The sequence below is a fragment of the Phyllobates terribilis genome, unplaced genomic scaffold (assembly GCF_046119375.1).
Source record: "Phyllobates terribilis strain yellow unplaced genomic scaffold, ASM4611937v1 Scaffold_10__3_contigs__length_209671492, whole genome shotgun sequence".
NCBI classification, from domain to species: Eukaryota; Metazoa; Chordata; class Amphibia; order Anura; family Dendrobatidae; genus Phyllobates; species Phyllobates terribilis.
Window position 1 is genome coordinate 104,741,912 of NW_027362770.1, and position 16,900 is coordinate 104,758,811.

The window sequence follows — 16,900 nt, forward strand, 5'->3', positions numbered from 1 at the left end:
CTCTTCCAGTGTTCTCTGAATGTTATTTTTTTTTTAAATCAGTCTGTAGAACTCTGCCATTGTTTTCGGAAATCTACTGAAGTTTTAAAAATGCTTTGGATTTCTTCCATTGTTCTCAGAGTTCTGCTGAAGTTGAAAAATGATTTGGAACTCTTCCATTATTCTCGGAATTGTGCTGAAGTTTAAAATTGCTTTGGAACTCTTCCATTTTTCTCAGAATTCCAATGATGTTTAACAATGCTGTGGAACTCTTCCATTGTTCTCAGAATTCTGCTGATGTTTAATAATGCATTGGATCTCTTCCAATGTTCTAGGAATTCTGCTGAAGTTTAAAAATGCTTTGGAACTCTTCCATTGTTCAAGAAGTTCTGCTGAAGTTTAAAAATGCTTTGGAACTCTTCCATTGTCCTCGGAATTCCGCTGATGTTTAACAATGCTTTGGAACTCTTCCATTGGTCTCGGAATTCTGCTGAAGTTTAAAACTGCTTTGGAACTCTTCCATTGTAATCGAAATTCTGCTGAAGTTGAAATATTCTTTGGGACTCTCCCATTGTTTCCAGAGTTCTGCTGAAGTTTAAAAATGCTTTTGAACTCTTCCATTGTTCTTGGAATTCTGCTGAAGTTTAAAAATGCTTTGGAACTCTTCTATTGTTCTCTGGATTTTTTTTTTTTTAAACCAGTCAGCAGAACTCTCCCATTGTTCACAGAATTTTGCTGAAGATTAAAAATGCTTTGGAACATTTCACTTGTTCTCGGAAATCTACTGAAGTTTAAAAATGCTTAGGAACTCTTCCTTATTTCTCAGAATGCTGCTGAAGTTTAAAAATACTTCGGAACTCTTCCATTGTTCTCGAAATTCTGCTGAAGTTAAAAAATGCTTTGGAACTCTTCCATTGTTCTCGGAAATCCGCTGCAGATTAAAAATGCTTTGGAACTCTTCCAATGTTCTCGTAATTAAGCTGATGTTTAAGAATGCTTTTGAACTATTCCATTGTTCACAGAATTCCGCTGATGTTTAAAAGTGCTTTGGAACTCTTTCATTGTTCTCGGAATTCTGCTGATGTTAATAATGCTTTGAAACTCTTCCATTGTTCTCCGATTTCTCCTGAAGTTTAAAAATGCTTTGGAACTCTACCATTGTTTTCAGAAATCTGCTGAAGTTTAATAATGCTTTGTAACTCTTTCATTGTTCTTGGAATTCTGCTGAAGTGTAAAAATGCTTTGGATCTCTTCCATTGTTCTCGGAAATATACTGAAGTTTTAAAAATGCTTTAAAACTCTTCCATTGTTCTTGGAATTCTGATGAAGTTTTAAAATGCATTGGAACTCTTCCATTTTTCATGGAATTCTGCTGAAGTTTAAAAATGCTTTGGAACTCTTCCATTGTTCTCGGAATTCTGCTGAAGTTTAAAAATGCTTTGGAACTCTTCCATTGTTCTCGGTATTCTGCTGAAGTTTAAAAATGCTTTGGAACTCTGCCATTGTACTGGGAATTCTGCTGAAGTTGAAATATTCTTTGGAACTCTTCCATTGTTCTCGGAAATCTGCTGAAGTTTAAAAATGCTTTGTAACTCTTTCATTGTTCTTGGAATTCTGCTGAAGTTTAAAAATGCTTTGGATCTCTTCCATTGTTCTCGGAATTCTGCTGAAATTTAAAAATGCTTTGGAACTCTTCCATTGTTCTCGTAATTCCGCCGAAGCATAAAAATGCTTTGGAACTCTTCCATTGCTCTCAGAATTGCGCTGATGTTTAAAAATGCTTTGGAACATTTCCATTGTTCTCGGAAATCTACTGAAGTTTAAAAATGCTTTGGAAGTCTTAAATAGTTCTCAGAATTCTGGTGAAGTTTAAAAATGCTTTGGAACTTTTTCATTGTTCTCGGAATTCTGCTGAAGTTTAAAATGCTTTGGAACTCTTCCATTGTTCTCGGAAATCTGCTGAAGTTTAAAAATGCTTTGGAACTCTTCCATTGTACTCAGAATTCTGCTGAAGTTTAAAAATGCTTTGAAACTCTTCCAGTGTTCTCGGAATTTCCCTGATGTTTAACAATGCTTTGGAACTCTTCCATTACTGTCGGAATTCCGCTGATGTTTAACAATGCTTTGGAACTCTTTCATTGTTCTTGGAATTTTGCTGAAGTTTAAAAATGCTTTGGAACTCTTCCATTGTTCTGGGAATTCTGCTGATGTTTTAAAATGCTTTGGAACTCTTCCATTGTTCTCGGATTCCACTGATGTTTAACAATGCTTTGGAACTCCTCCATTGTTCTCGGAATTCTGCTGAAGTATAAAAATGCTTTGGAACTCTTGTATTGTTCTCGGAATGTTATTTTTTTTTAAATCAGTTGGTAGATCTCTCCGATTTTCCGCAGAATTCTGCTGAAGTATAAAAATGCTTTGGAACTCTTCTATTGTTCTCAGAATGTAATTTTTTTTATATCAGTTTGTAGAACTCTCCCATTGTTCTTAGAATTCTGCTGAAGTCTAAAAATGGCTTGGAACTCGAACTTTGTTCTTTGAATACTGCTGAAGTTTAAAAATGCTTTGGTACTCTTCCATTGTTCTCGGAATTCCCCTGATGTTTAACAATGCTTGGGAACTCTTCCATTGTTCTCGGAATTCCGCTGAAGTGTAAAAATGCTTTGGAACTCTTCCATTTTTCTCCGAATTCTGCTGAAGTATAAAAATGCTTTGGAACTCTCCTATCGTTCTCAGAATGTTATTTTTTTTACATCAGTTTGTAGAACTCTCCCATTGTTCTCAGAATTCTGCTGATGTTTAAAAGTGCTTTGGAACTCTTCCATTATTCACGGAATTCCGCTGCAGTTTACAAATGCTTTGGAACTCTTCCATTGTTCTCGGAATTTCGCTGATGTTTAATAATGCTTTGGAACTCTTCCATTGTACTCGGAATTCTGCTGAAGTTTAAAAATGCTTTGGATCTCTTCCATTGTTCTTGGAATTCTGTTGAAGTTTAAAAATGCTTTGGAACTCTTCCATTGTTCTCGGAATTCTGCTGAATTTTAAAAATTCTTTGGAACTCTTCCATTGTTCTCGGAATTCTGCTGAAGTTTAAAAATGCTTTGGAACCCTTCCATTGTTCTTAGAATTCTGCTGAAGTCTAAAAATGCCTTGGAACTCGACCTTTGTTCTTTGAATTCTGCTGAAGTTTAAAAATGCTTTGGTACTCTTCCCTTGTTCTCGGAATTCCCCTGATGTTTAACAATGCTTGGGAACTCTTCCATTGTTCTCGGAATTCCGCTGAAATGTAAAAATGCTTTGGAACTCTTCCATTGTTCTCGTATTCCACTGATGTTTAACAATGCTTTGGAACTCTTCCATTTTTCTCCAAATTCTGCTGAAGTTTAAAAATGCTTTGGAACTCTCCTATTGTTCTCAGATTGTTATTTTTTTTATATCAGTTTGTAGAACTCTCCCATTGTTCTCAGAATTCTGCTGATGTTTAAAAGTGGTTTGGAACTCTTCCATTGTTCTCGGAATTCTGCTGATGTTTAATAATGCTTTGAAACTCTTCCATTGTTCACCGAATTCTGCTGAAGTTTAAAAATGCTTTGGAACTCTACCATTGTTTTCAGAAATCTGCTGAAGTTTAAAAATGCTTTGTAACTCTTTCATTGTTCTTGGAATTTTGCTGAAGTTTAAAAATGCTTTGGATCTCTTCCATTGTTCTCGGAATTCTGCTGAAATTTAAAAATGCTTTGGAACTCTTCCATTGTTCTCAGAATTCCGCCGAAGCATAAAAATGCTTTGGAACTCTTCCATTTCTCTCAGAATTGCGCTGATGTTTAACCATGCTTTGGAACTCTTTCATTGTTCTCGGAATTTTGCTGAAGTTTAAAAATGCTTTGGAACTCTTCCATTGTTCTCGTATTCCACTGATGTTTAATAATGCTTTGGAACCCTTCCATTGTTCTTAGAATTCTGCTGAAGTTTAAAAATGCCTTGGAACTCGACCTTTGTTCTTTGAATTCTGCTGAAGTTTAAAAATGCTTTGGTACTCTTCCATTGTTCTCGGAATTCTGTTGAAGTTTAAAAATGCTTTGGAACTCTTCCATTGTTCTCGGAATTCTGCTGAAGTTTAAAAATGCTTTGGAACTCTTCCATTGTTCTCGGAATTCTGCTGAAGTTTAAAAATGCTTTGGAACCCTTCCATTGTTCTTAGAATTCTGCTGAAGTCTAAAAATGCCTTGGAACTCGACCTTTGTTCTTTGAATTCTGCTGAAGTTTAAAAATGCTTTGGTCCTCTTCCATTGTTCTCGGAATTCCCCTGATGTTTAACAATGCTTGGGAACTCTTCCATTGTTCTCGGAATTCCGCTGAAGTGTAAAAATGCTTTGGAACTCTTCCATTGTTCTCGTATTCCACTGATGTTTAACAATGCTTTGGAACTCTTCCATTTTTCTCGGAATTCTGCTGAAGTATAAAAATGCTTTGGAACTCTTCTATTGTTCTCAGAATGTTATTTTTTTATATCAGTTTGTAGAACTCTCGCATTGTTCTCAGAATTCTGCTGAAGTTTAAAAATGCTTTGGATCTCTTCCATTGTTCTTGGAATTCTGTTGAAGTTTAAAAATGCTTTGGAAGTCTTCCATTGTTCTCGGAATTCTGCTGAAGTTTAAAAATGCTTTGGAACTCTTCCATTGTTCTCGGAATTCTGCTGAAGTTTAAAAATGCTTTGGAACCCTTTCATTGTTCTTAGAATTCTGCTGAAGTCTAAAAATGCCTTGGAACTCGACCTTTGTTCTTTGAATTCTGCTGAAGTTTAAAAATGCTTTGGTACTCTTCCATTGTTCTCGGAATTCCCCTGATATTTAACAATGCTTGGGAACTCTTCCATTGTTCTCGGAATTCCGCTGAAGTGTAAAAATGTTTTGGAACTCTTCCATTGTTCTCGTATTCCACTGATGTTTAACAATGCTTTGGAACTCTTCCATTTTTCTCCAAATTCTGCTGAAGTATAAAAATGCTTTGGAACTCTCCTATTGTTCTCAGAATGTTATTTTTTTTATATCAGTTTGTAGAACTCTCCCATTGTTCTCAGAATTCTGCTGATGTTTAAAAGTGCTTTGGAACTCTTCCATTGTTCTCGGAATTCTGCTGATGTTTAATAATGCTTTGAAACTCTTCCATTGTTCTCCGAATTCTGCTGAAGTTTAAAAATGCTTTGGAACTCTACCATTGTTTTCCGAAATCTGCTGAAGTTTAAAAATGCTTTGTAACTCTTTCATTGTTCTTGGAATTTTGCTGAAGTTTAAAAATGCTTTGGATCTCTTCCATTGTTCTCAGAATTCTGCTGAAATTTAAAAATGCTTTGGAACTCTTCCATTGTTCTCAGAATTCCGCCGAAGCATAAAAATGCTTTGGAACTCTTCCATTTCTCTCAGAATTGCGCTGATGTTTAACCATGCTTTGGAACTCTTTCATTGTTCTCGGAATTTTGCTGAAGTTTAAAAATGTTTTGGAACTCTTCCATTGTTCTCGGAATTCTGCTGACGTTTATAAATGCTTTAGAACTCTTCTATTGTTCTCGGGATGTTATTTTTTTCAAATCAATCTGTAGAACTCTCGCTTTTTTCACAGAATTCTGCTGAAGTTTAAAAATGCTTTGGAACATTTCCATTGTTCTCGGAAATCTACTGAAGTTTAAAAATGCTTTGGAACTCTTCCATAGTTCTCAGAATTCTGGTGAAGTTTCAAAATGCTTTGAAACATTTCCATTGTTCTCAGAATTCTGCTGAAGTTTAAAATGCTTTTGAACTCTTCCATTGTTCTCGGAAATCCGCTGAAGTTTAAAAATTCTGTGGAACACTTCCATGGTTCTCAGAAATCTGCTGAAGTTTAAAAATGCTTTGGAACTCTTCCATTGTTCTCGGAAATCTACTGAAGTTTAAAAATGCTTTGGAACTCTTCCATTGTTCTCGGAATTTCCCTGATGTTTAACAATGCTTTGGAAATCTTCCATTGCTCTCGGAATTCCGCTGATGTTTAACAATGCTTTATAACTCTTTCATTGTTATCGGAATTTTGCTGAAGTTTAAAAATGTTTTGGAACTCTTCCATTGTTCTGGGAATTCTGCTGATGTTTTAAAATGCTTTGGAACTCTTCCATTGTTCTCGGATACCACTGATGTTTAACAATGCTTTGGAACTCCTCCATTGTTCTCGGAATTCTGCTTAAGTATAAAAATACTTTGGAACTCTTGTATTGTTCTCGGAATGTGATTTTTTTTTAAATCAGTTGGTAGAACTCTCCGATTTTCCTCAGAATTCTGCTGAAGTTTAAAAATGCTTTGGAACTCTTCCATTGTTCTTGAAATTCTGCTGAAGTTTAAAAATGCTTTGGAACTCTTCCATTGTTCTCGGAATTCTGCTAAAATGTGAAAATGCTATGGAACTCTTCCATTATTCTCGGTATTCCTCTGAAGTTTAAAAGTGCTTTGGAACTCTTCCATAATTCTCGGAATTCCGCTGAAGTTTAAAAATGCTTTGGACCTCTTCCATTGTAATCAGAATTCTGCTGAAGTTTAAAAATGCTTTGGAACTCTTCCATTGTTCAGGGGAACCAGGGGAGGAGTCCTGAGGAGATAATTTGCATATTCCCACTGCATTTTGGGGTAAGTGAAGAGTCTCCGCGAGCTCAAAGAACACTGGATTTTGGCTGTTGGAGCTGAAAAGAGGACATCGGTAAACCAGGGGAGGAGTCCTGAGGAGATAATTTGCATATTCCCACTGCATTTTGGGGTAAGTGAAGAGTCTCCGCGAGCTCAAAGAACACTGGATTTTGGCTGTTGGAGCTGAAAAGAGGACATCGGTAAACCAGGGGAGGAGTCCTGAGGAGATAATTTGCATATTCCCACTGCATTTTGGGGTAAGTGAAGAGTCTCCGCGAGCTCAAAGAACACTGGATTTTGGCTGTTGGAGCTGAAAAGAGGACATCGGTAAACCAGGGGAGGAGTCCTGAGGAGATAATTTGCATATTCCCACTGCATTTTGGGGTAAGTGAAGAGTCTCCGCGAGCTCAAAGAACACTGGATTTTGGCTGTTGGAGCTGAAAAGAGGACATCGGTAAACCAGGGGAGGAGTCCTGAGGAGATAATTTGCATATTCCCACTGCATTTTGGGGTAAGTGAAGAGTCTCCGCGAGCTCAAAGAACACTGGATTTTGGCTGTTGGAGCTGAAAAGAGGACATCGGTAAACCAGGGGAGGAGTCCTGAGGAGATAATTTGCATATTCCCACTGCATTTTGGGGTAAGTGAAGAGTCTCCGCGAGCTCAAAGAACACTGGATTTTGGCTGTTGGAGCTGAAAAGAGGACATCGGTAAACCAGGGGAGGAGTCCTGAGGAGATAATTTGCATATTCCCACTGCATTTTGGGGTAAGTGAAGAGTCTCCGCGAGCTCAAAGAACACTGGATTTTGGCTGTTGGAGCTGAAAAGAGGACATCGGTAAACCAGGGGAGGAGTCCTGAGGAGATAATTTGCATATTCCCACTGCATTTTGGGGTAAGTGAAGAGTCTCCGCGAGCTCAAAGAACACTGGATTTTGGCTGTTGGAGCTGAAAAGAGGACATCGGTAAACCAGGGGAGGAGTCCTGAGGAGATAATTTGCATATTCCCACTGCATTTTGGGGTAAGTGAAGAGTCTCCGCGAGCTCAAAGAACACTGGATTTTGGCTGTTGGAGCTGAAAAGAGGACATCGGTAAACCAGGGGAGGAGTCCTGAGGAGATAATTTGCATATTCCCACTGCATTTTGGGGTAAGTGAAGAGTCTCCGCGAGCTCAAAGAACACTGGATTTTGGCTGTTGGAGCTGAAAAGAGGACATCGGTAAACCAGGGGAGGAGTCCTGAGGAGATAATTTGCATATTCCCACTGCATTTTGGGGTAAGTGAAGAGTCTCCGCGAGCTCAAAGAACACTGGATTTTGGCTGTTGGAGCTGAAAAGAGGACATCGGTAAACCAGGGGAGGAGTCCTGAGGAGATAATTTGCATATTCCCACTGCATTTTGGGGTAAGTGAAGAGTCTCCGCGAGCTCAAAGAACACTGGATTTTGGCTGTTGGAGCTGAAAAGAGGACATCGGTAAACCGCGCGCCTACCGGCGCGCGCATTTTGAAGCTTTTTTTTAAGCTTTTTTCACTGTTTTCAGAACATTAACAATAAGAACATGGAAGAGTCCAGGAGCCATTTGGTGAGCTGCATATCCTGCTACATGTTCACAGACTTGCCAGTGGAAAAGCCAAACTTCACATGCCAGAAATGCAAGCTTGTGTCCCTGTTGGAGGAAAAGTTGCGAAATCTAGAAGAGAGGTTAACTACCTTGAAAATCATTAAGGAAGGTGAAGAGTTCTTAGACAGAGCAGAATTATCTCTTCATGATTCAGAAAGAGAAGAAATTCGAACTGCACCTGACGAAACAGAGGAATGGAAGCATGTGACCCACAGAAGCAGGAGGATCGAGAGGCAGTCAGCACCCATACTGCTCAGGAACCAGTACCAGGCTCTCACACAGGAGAACCAGGAAGAAATACAGCAAAATAAGACTTTGCCAGCAATGAATAACCTTGTAAGCCCTCAGAATCCTCCTGGATGGAGAAAGAAGAATGTTGTGAAGAAAAAACGGAGAGTGGTGGTCATGGGGGATTCCCTGTTAAGAGGAACAGAGGCCGCTATCTGCAGACCAGACATAACCTCAAGAGAAATGTGCTGTCTTCCAGGAGCAAAAATTAAAGATGTGTCTGACAGGATATCAAGACTCTTCAGACCTACAGATCACTACCCATTCCTGCTAATACATGTGGGGACAAATGACACCGCAAGAAAGGACCTGGAAACCATCTGCAGTGACTTTGAAGACTTAGGCAAGAAAGTGAAAGAATTGGGAGCGCAGGTGGTCTTCTCATCCATCCTCCCAGTGGATGGCCATGGAACAATGAGGTGGAATAAGATTCTACAGGTGAACAACTGGCTACGTCGATGGTGCCGTCAACAAGGATTTGGATTTCTGGATCACGGAATGAATTACCTATACGATGGACTACTTGCTAGAGATGGGGTGCACCTTACGAAGACTGGAAAACATGTATTTGGAAGTCGCCTTGCTACACTCATCAGGAGAGCTTTAAACTAGAACAATGTGGGAAGGGAAACAAAAGGCCAGAAAAAGCCATACAGCTGACAAATACTATTGAGATATCTGCTACTGGAAGTGGAAAGGAAGAACAAAGACAAAACAATTTAAATAATAAAAATATGGGAGGAAGAGAAACCAATCACAAACTAAAATGTTTTATACAAATGCACAAAGCATGGGCAACAAACAAGGAGAATTGGAACTACTAATGCAGGAAAAGGAATATGATGTCATTGGAATCACTGAAACTTGGTGGGACGATACACATGATTGGAATAAAAGGCTAAAAGGATACAACTTATTTGCAAGAAACAGACTTGATAAACGAGGAGGAGGTGTTGCATTGTATGTTAGAAAAGCGTATATCTGCACAGAGATTGAAGCTTCAGAGACTGGGAGTTCTGTGGAAACTGTTTGGGTAAGAATACAAGGAGAGAACAACGGAAAGGACACCATTGTAGGCATTTACTACAGGCCACCTGGGCAAGCTGAAGATATGGATGAACTCTTTATGTATCAAATGACCAAGTTCTCCAAAAAATATGACGTAGTGGTCATGGGAGATTTCAACTATCCAGACATTTGTTGGGAATCTCTCTCAAGTAAAACTAACAGGTCAAGCAAATTCTTATCCTCTCTTGCTGACAACTTTATCTTCCAAAAGGTAGGGGAGAAAACAAGGGGATCTGCTACTTTGGATCTAATCCTTATAAACAGGGAGGAAATGGTTGAGGAGGTAAAAGTGGCTGGGACCCTAGGAGGCAGCGACCATGCTATTATAGAATTTTGGATAACTAGAGGAGGAAGACATGTGAAGACTCAAACTTCAAGGTTAGATTTTAGAAAGGCAGATTTTAAGAGACTCAGAAAGAGAATAGGAGGGATCCAATGGCTGGATGTCCTTAAGGACAAAAATGTCCAGGAAGGATGGGAAATTTTTAAAAATGAGATTCTCAAAGCACAATCGTTAACAATCCCGAAAAGTAGAAAGAATGGGAAGCATTTAAGGAAACCAGGATGGATGAACACAGAACTTAAACACATGCTAAAAAGAAAGAAAGAAATGTTTATTAAATGGATAGAGGGAGGCATATCTAAAGAAGATTATAATGCAGTCTGCAGATCCTGCAGGGCACGTATCAGGTTAGCTAAAGCTGACAATGAATTAAGGCTTGCAAGAGATGTCAAAAGCAATAGAAAAGGATTTTGGGGGTATGTCAAAAGTAAAAGAAAAGTCAAAGATGCTATAGGATTTTTACAGGATGAAAATGGAGAAATGGTAAGAGAGGATGTTGAGAAGGCCGAACTTTTTAATTCCTATTTTGCTTCTGTTTTCTCTCAGAAAGAAAATGTAACATCAACTGATCTTCACTGTCCTTTTAAAGGAATAGAGGAATCCACGTTATCTGTAAACAGAAAGATTGTGAGGGAATATTTAGCTAACATAAATGAGTTCAAGTCTCCAGGTCCAGATGAATTACACCCCAGAGTACTGAAGGAGATCGTAGAAGAAATTTTAGAACCACTCTCCATAATCTTTGAAAATTCTTGGAGAACAGGAGAAGTCCCAGAAGACTGGAGAAGAGCAAATGTTGTTCCTATCTTCAAAAAGGGGAAGAAGGTGGACCCAGGGAACTATAGGCCGGTGAGTCTGACTTCTATACCAGGAAAGATCTTTGAACAAATTATTAAACAACATGTATGTAAGTACATGGATAAGAATGAAGTGATTAACCAGAGTCAGCATGGGTTTGTAACTAACAAGTACTGTTGAGCCACCCCCGTAGTGTTCGAGTTCGGTTCGGTTCGTCGAACACCCGTGTGTTCGCCGAACTGTTCGTCGAACTGTTCGTTGAACACCTTCGAACACCGTTAAAACCAATGGCAGGCAAACAAAAACACATAGAAACACATAGAAAACACCTTCAAAGGTGTCCAAAAGCTGACAAACTGCTCAGAAGACACAACTAACACATGGAAAAGTGACAAGTACATATAGTCATGCGAAAATAAAAGAGGTGGAGGAGTAAAAGGAGGGGGAGACACAGATATAGGCATGTCATGCCCTTCTAAAATCCAAAAAGTGAGAAGCCGAGACGGCCAGTCCGCTCCTGCCCGTGCCACCTCCGTGTCGCCGGGTTTGTGCCAGAGCCGCGGTGAACCCTGACGGCCAGCCCCCCTCTCCCAATACTGGTGCCTGTCCGCTGGTGGGTCGAGAGAGCCCCCCTGTGGTGGAGGCAGCTCTAAGCTTTTTAATTTAAATTGTCCCTCTAATTTGAATGAATACACTTTAAATCCATTTACAAGGATCTATTGGAGGGCAAGTCTCATGCCAGCAGCCGCGTAATTCCAGCTCCAGTAGCGTCCACTAAAGCTGCTGCAGTTAAAAAGCTTTTATAAGGATCGAGCTCGGCTGTCCACCGCAAGGCATCCTAGTGCCAGTCCCAGCCCCTATGCCTTGGGGTGCCTCCTGAATCTCTTCACTAAGTATCCCGTGGTCCCGAAGCATTTCCTTTGAAAAAATTAAGTGTCCAAACTACAGGTGGTGTAGCTTGCTTAACAGCCGGGATAATCCGCTGACTAGCAGACACTGCTACTAGGCACAAAGTATTTCCTGGGCTAGATGCAGTTAAAAATTTGTAAGTAGATACTCTCGTTGGATGCTGAGAAAGCATTCCATAGAGCCTCCTGGCACGCCATATATGATTCTCTTAAAAAGCTTGGGGTAGGGGTCCCTTTTATAGCCAAAATCACGGCCCTGTATCACAATACGTCACCTAGGCTGAAGATAAATGGAACTGTAGCACCGAGGGCTCGGTTGCTACAGACGTATTGCACCTCACCCAGAGTTGTGATATCTCACTCTCAGATAAGGATGGAGTGTGGATCAGGACCCGACACCTGCATGCATTACACCACATTGCCGTGGGGCAGGGCGACCAATATGCCCCTGAGATGGGCACGACAGTCCCTGTCCCTGGCTGGAGTGGGGGGAGGGAACACTGAGGAAGGGGAACCCTCCAGTGCAGGAGCAGGGAGGAAGAAGTTCCTGGGTGCATTGAGAAGGGAGTATAAAAGGTGGGCACCATCTTAGTTCAGTGCAGAGAAGTCTGAGCAGAAGTGGCAGGGAGCAGGGGCTCTGCATGAGCTCTGCTCCGGAGGCGGGCCTAGTAACAGAGGCCCAGGCCTGCAAGAGGGAAAAGGAAGGAAGAGGAGCGGAGAAGGCTCCAGGAACGAGGAATGAAGGGATCCCAGGGGTGCAGACGGGCGAGTCGCCACCGCACGCCCGAATCCACCTGCGTGGAGGGGTCAGGCCAAAGGGGGAGACCGGTCCCCGAACTAGTGGAGGCAGGAAACGACCCTCAGCTAGAAACCGGAGGCTCTGACATTTTATGTGGCGCAGCCCCTTGCTCCACCCGCTAGGAAGGCACCACATAGGGTCAGGGAAACTGGCGCCAAGTTTACCAAGAGGAGGCCCGAGGCAGCCGGACAGAAGTGTTGGTAAGAAAGGCCAGACAAAGGACACACAAAGGGGGTCCTGTGAAGCGCTCCAAAGTTATCTGGGAGTTGTCTGAGCCCCTCACCTGGTGAGCACAGTACGACGTGGGCAGCCGTTACCTGCAGACGTGATCTGGATAATAAGAACTGTGAGTAAAGGCCCTGAACTGCATCACTGACTCCGTGTCGTTACTGCTGCTGCCCTGCACCATCACCCCCATCCTCCGCATACACTGCCCTGAGGCTATACTCCTCCCGTGGGGAGTTATGCTACGCTCTGCTGCACCCACAACACCAGCCTTAGCGGTCTGCCCTGTAGCGGCGGTTCACTCTGACCGCAATCCACGGGTGGCGTAGTCGGACATTTAAACATCAAAACCACATAAATAGTTCCGCCACTGGTTTGACCGCCCTGAGCCACGGAACCGGATCGCCGCCACGAAGACTACAACCACCAGCATCCACCAAAAAGGGTCCGGCTCCGGGTGTCCCAAGGCCCAGGGGGTGCGTCAGAACATTTTCATCACCTTTCACAATCACCAATGGGACAAGGCAGGGATGTCCTCTGTCCCCTCTCTTATACATCCTAGTGACGGAGCACCTGCTCTCATCAATTCGCCATAACCCCAATATTAGGTGGATTGAGGTGGGAGGCACCGAGTACAAGTGCTCTCTATTTGCTGATGATGTCCTAGTATATATCACTCAATCACATATATCCATCCCTGCTGTTATGGCTGAAATAGATCACTTTGTTACATGGTAAAATTTTAAAATCAATGCAGCGAAGTCTGAGGCCCTCGATGTCTCCCTCCCTAAATCCATATAGGATTCCATCCAGTCCAACTTTCCCTTTGCCTGGCCCTCACAGGGTATCAAATACTTAGGAAATCCTATTCATAGAGACCTCTCCCATCTATGTTATCTTAATTTTGGGCCCTTTATAGAACAATTCCATACAGACCACGGTTGGCAAGTTAGAACTGTAAGATTCACTACGTGAACCACTGGTGTTTTGTGGAAAAGCACATGTAAGATTCTGCAACAGTCTCTGCTGATACTCCTGCATGCGTGCATCCCTTTCTATGGCAGGAATAATTTCTGCAAATTTACTTTTGTACCGGGGATCTAACAGTGTGGCAACCCAGTAGTCAGGATTATTTCTAATTCTCACAATTCGATGGTCATTTTGCAGGTAGTGCAGCAAGAAGGCACTCATGTGTGTTGCGCATCCAGGAGCACCAAGTCCCTGTTGTGTTGGTGGCGAGGTAACAATCATGCTTCCTTCCTCTGTCCTCTCCCCCCAACCTCGCACAACAGAAATGTGATCAAGGTCTCCCTCATCTGATGAGTCTTCCATCAGTTCGTTCTCCACTTTTTCCTGGGCTCCTGCACCTTCCTCACTAGTTTGGCTGCTACCATGCGCCCTGGTAAAATCATCTCCCCCACCCTCACATGCCTGCCGCCCTGGTGCTGCCGACCGTCTGGACCTTGCAGATGTTAGCCCTTCCGCATACAACTCCTCCTCCTCTACTTCCTCCACCTCCTCTTGTGCCACCACCTGACTCCGAATTCTGTTTAACATGTGCTCCAGCATGTAAATCACCGGAATAGTCATGCTGATAATGGCATCGTCAGCACTAAACATCTTCGTCGCCATTTCAAAACTGTGCAGAAGGGTGCATAGGTCCCTGATCTGAGACCACTCCTCCAGCGTGATTTGCCCCACCTCTGAATCTCGTTGGCCCAGGCTATACGTCAGAACGTATTGCACCAGGGCTTGTCGGTGCTGCCACAGTCGCTGCAACATGTGCAGAGTTGAATTCCACCGGGTAGGCACATCGCATTTTAGCCGGTGAAGTGGCAGGCCCAACGACTTCTGTAGAGATGTAAGTCGCTGAGCTGCGGGATGCGAACGGCGGAAGTGAGCACACAGCGACCGTGCCCTCTGCAGAAGGCCATCTAGTCTGGGATAGTGGGCTAAAAATTGCTGGACAACCAGGTTCAACACGTGAGCCATACAAGGCACGTGTGTGACATTGCCCCGGCGAAGGGCCGCACCCAGGTTTGCAGCATTGTCGCACACGGCCTTCCCTGGTTTCAGGTCCAGTGGAGACAACCATTCATGAAATTGGTTCTCCAGAGCTGACCACAACTCCTCAGCTGTGTGACTCACATTTCCCAGACATTTCAATGTAAAAACCGCCTGATGACGTTGAGCCCTACTGCCAGCATAGTAAGGAGGTGTGCAGGATCCCTTCTGCGCAGTTAGAAAGCTTGTGGCATGACCAGACAGGCTTTGGGTGCAGGTGGAAGACCGAGAGGAGGTTGAGGAGGCAGAAGCAGTGGAGGAAAAATGACATAAAGAGGATTGACGCACAACTCGTGGGGACGGCAAGACTTGGACAGCAGCCCCTTGTCCTGCTGTCACCATAGTTACCCAGTGCCCAGTCAGCGACATGTAACGCCCCTGTCCATGCCTACTCGTCCAAGTGTCTGTGGTGAAATGCACCCTGTCACACACAGAGTTTCTCAAAGAAGCGGTGATGTTGTGTGCGACATGCTGGTGGAGCGCAGGCACACCTTTCTTTGAGAAGTAGTGCCGACTGGGCATCTGGTACTGGGGCACTGCGACGGACATAAGGTCTCGAAAATCCTCTGTGTCCACCAGGCGGAAAGGCAGCATTTCTGTAGCCAAGAGCTTGCAGATGGTGAAATTCAACCTCTTAGCTTTCTCATGGCTAGGAGGAAATGGTCTTTTACTTGTCCACATCTGAGGGACCGAGGGCTGGCTATTGTGCTTAGACGGGGTTGATAAGGGTGTCCCCGGCAAACTGCCGGTCTGTGAGGAAGATGCAGGCGGACATGTTAGGTTGCCTTGATCCAAAGGTGGTGCTATCGATGTCGGACAGCGCTCAAGACCAGCTGGTGTTACCACCTCCAAAGAAAATGATGACCTGCCAATCACGCTGGCTGTTGCGGGTAAAGAGGTGGCAGGTCTGCGCCCCAAAACAGGTGTGACTGCTGTCCCCCCAGTCACAGAGGATGAAGAGGCCGCGGATGCACAAGATATGGCAGACGGTGGTTGGCCCGGCCGGCTAGACCGCATTGTAGCACACTGAGCTTCCCACTGCAACTTATGCTTCATGTCCATGTGCCGGTTCATGCATGAAGTACTCAAACTATGTATTTTTTGGCCTCTACTTAGCTTTTGCTGACAAATGTTACAGATAACACGAGTTGGGTCATCTTTATCGATCTGAAAAAATGCCCAGGCTATGCAAGGCTTAGCACCCATGCGACCTGAAGAGCCACCACGACTTGTGGTGAGAGGCAGAGTTGTGTTTGAGGATGCAGTTGTTGACGTGCTTCCAGTACTACGTCTCTGTCCAGGAAGGCGCAACCTGACCTCGTCGTCACTAGCATCTTCCTCCACCTCCTCTGCTGACCTCATCTCTTGGCTGACTGTGGGTTGACAGTAAGTGGGATCTCCGACCTCATCATCATCACCCTGTGCGTTATCACACCCGTCGTCCTCAGAGCCAACCTGTTCCTGCCCTGACAAAAAACTAAAGTTGTCGCTCCAATCAGGTATTTCAGTCTCATCATCGTCTTCCTCATTGTCTCCACCAACAGGAGTTACAGTTTGGGAATGAGGGTCTACATTATGGTCAGAACCTTCTGCGTCTGGTCCTGGATCCGACTCATAAAGATTCTGGGCATCAGTGCAGATCATTTCCTCGTCTGGATTCACAGAAGCGCTGGAGTCGAACTCTGATTCCCAGGCTATAGTATGAGTAAACAGCTCTGCAGACTCAACCATCTGTTCTACCTCATACTCAGACGGGCAGCTGGAGATTTGGGAGCTGTGAGGAAGCAAGTGCGATTTGGGTGACACCTTTGAGGACTGGAGTATTTGTGATGTTGAAGTTGATGTGGAGGAGAGCCCACTTAAAGGAGCACTTGATATCCGTTGAAGCACCTGCTGTTTTTGTGCCTCATCTGGAATTTGTAGCGATTGGCGTGGCCGTAAGAAAGGGATCTTATCACATTGTCCGCTAAAAGAAGTAGACATTTTAGTTTGGCTGGAAGATGGTCTTTCTTCTGCACCTACCCCACGGACACAACCTTTTTTCCCCTTCCCAACACGCCTATTCCCCTTTCCACCAGCAGCAGGCCTTTTTCCACTCATTTTGGTGGTTAACTAATTCACAACTCTGGAGTTGTTTGCACAAAAAAACAATGGATG